The following is a 2,593-nucleotide window of genomic DNA, read 5'->3' as shown; positions in this document are numbered from 1 at the left end:
GTCGTTTTCCCCTGAGGTCTCCGGACTAAGGCCGCAGCTCAGGATGGATGACCAGACTGCGTTTGAGTGGAGATAGAAAAGCAGGTACATTGACACACCTGGGACTATGTTCTTACAAGGTGAGACAGAACAGAGAGGGACTGTATGCAAATGGAGGAACCAGAATGAGTGTGAGTTGGAAGCTTTTCACTAAAGAGAAACGGCCAGTTGTGCTTCTGCGCAATAAAATAGTCCGTGAATAAGCAAACCACGTGTTTGTCACTGTTATAATTAAATGTGAGTTTGATTAAAGGCAGTAGTGTTGTGTGTTTAGTTCTCATGTATTTCAACCATGATGCTTAAATATTTAAATACATGTGAATCTACCCTATAAATATGATTATGCTCCTTCAAACTTTATATCCGATTTTAATGCAAAGTGTTTGTTTATTCTCTCCATTTCGTGGCAATCACAAAGGTCACCAGTCAATCACAAAATACTGATTAGCAGTAGGAGTTTGGGATTTTACCCGTGAGTTTTCCAAGCAGAGGCAAAAAAAAGGAGAAAAATAAATAAATAAAAAAGGCCTGTGTTGCCAGTTGGGGTGTTGCAGTCTGAACTACTGCTGCTTTAAACACAAACACTGCAAAATGATGTAAACTAATGAAGTAAAAAAAAAAAGTTAACACAAGAAAACTGTACTGAGAAAGTGTCATTTCTGTTATTTTATATGAAATGTTTTACCCCTTAGGCACACTTTTAATCCTAAATATATATTAAATTATTCTGTCTGTGACACAACAAACTGTCCCACAGTGACCTGGTCTGCATCAGATAAGCCTACAATCTCAATCAAAGGTAGAGGAATTATTTTTGAATTATTTCAGCCACGTTTTTGAAACAAGACGAAGCCAAACCCACCATGGATTCGATTCAGCTCATCTGAAGCTGGTTGAACCACCTGAGAGCCAGAAACTGAACTCTGTTCTTTCACCAACATTAATAACAACATGTGAAGCCTTCACAACTATCTTAATGGCATCACATTAATGTTTTATTATAGGGGAGATATTGTGTCATTAATGAGATTTTCCTTTATGGACCAATCTCATCTGCTTATCGCCATGAATGAGCCATTACATCGCAGTAAAGTTTAGAAATTTAACACATAATTGCCTGCAGGGTGAAAATGTGAAACTTATTAACTTCTTTGTTTTATTCTCAGTCTTAAAATGGGGTTTTTTTTCCTGACAGGTAAAGGACACAGGTAGTGTCTTAATTCTGACTTTGCTCGGGTCCTGCTCGCCACATATTTGGTTAAATCAAGGACATTCTTCAAAAACGTCATTTTGAACTCGAAAGGAGAAAAAAATGTTCACACCAGCTGTGGTTATTTTCTAACTTTGTTTAAAAAAAAGGTGAGATTGTAAGCTCATGCCCTTACCATGTGCATATTTTTGCTGAGTAATGCAAAAAGAAATGCAAAAACACAACGGAACCGTTGAAGAGGGTTTAGTCTGAGTCCAACTTGCTCTGTGAGCCCTTTTCCTGAAAAAAAACAAAAAATAAAAAGCATCCTGGTTGTGCAGCTAACTCCACCGTTCCACCTTAAAAAGACTCTTCCTGTTTTCAGACATCCCCTTTAAGAGAATGTTCCACTCTCTCCTGCGGCCACTAGGGGGCGCTGTGAGACCGCGTCATCTCCCCAGCACAGAGAGACACAGCGGGGGGAATCAAACACATTGTTTCTGCCCATTTTTTAAACATAATGCAGCATATTTTTGCGATTTCGTTCCCTCTCTCCAATCAGGGAGTCGCAGATGTCAAAAAAACAAGTAAACATAGTGAAGAACAAAAACACAAACACATCTTATTTGACCCCCACCCTCCCTCCCACACACACACACACACACAAACATATTTTATTTTAGTTTATTCAACTGCATATATGAAAACAAAACAGTCATATAGTGAAACCTATATCTGACTCCCACATAATACACACTGGGATCATTTAACGTGAAATAATTTATAAAATATGCAACTCTTTTGGTGCAGGACCCCTGGAGCTCATTCAAGCACCCCTGGGTCCCCGGATCACCCTTTGAGAGGCATTTTATAAGCAGACCTTCAACATCAATATGTGGTGCAGTAGTGGTGAAGGTGCGCAAATGCCCACCCCAGGCCTGTATATATATATATATATATATATATATATATGCGAGAATAACCTGCATAATTCGTTAAGCGTTTGCTGTGTGTGCAACTTGTCTGCGCGTTGATACAACTCAGAAATGGTTAAGAAAACGAAATCTTAAAAAAAGAAGCTGCAGGATGAGAGTCGCGGTGTGGAGAGGAGGTGTTATATAACGCAGTCTGCGCCGCAACCGAGGACCCAGAGCCGGCTGCAGAGAGAGGCTGGACCCGGCAGGCTGTGGAGGATGTTCAGTGTTGGAAAATCGACATAGTTATACGCGTTTTGTTATAATTCCAGGATGGGAGGAGTGGAATCAGCCCATCAACTCAGTTTACTTTGTATTTACATAATCAAAACGCTTTAGGAAATTAAAAAAAGCTGACATGTGGTGTGAACATATGTGCTTTAAACCCAAG

The sequence above is a fragment of the Anoplopoma fimbria genome, chromosome 21, assembly GCF_027596085.1.
Source record: "Anoplopoma fimbria isolate UVic2021 breed Golden Eagle Sablefish chromosome 21, Afim_UVic_2022, whole genome shotgun sequence".
Classification (NCBI taxonomy): domain Eukaryota; kingdom Metazoa; phylum Chordata; class Actinopteri; order Perciformes; family Anoplopomatidae; genus Anoplopoma; species Anoplopoma fimbria.
This window is presented reverse-complemented; position numbering follows the sequence as displayed.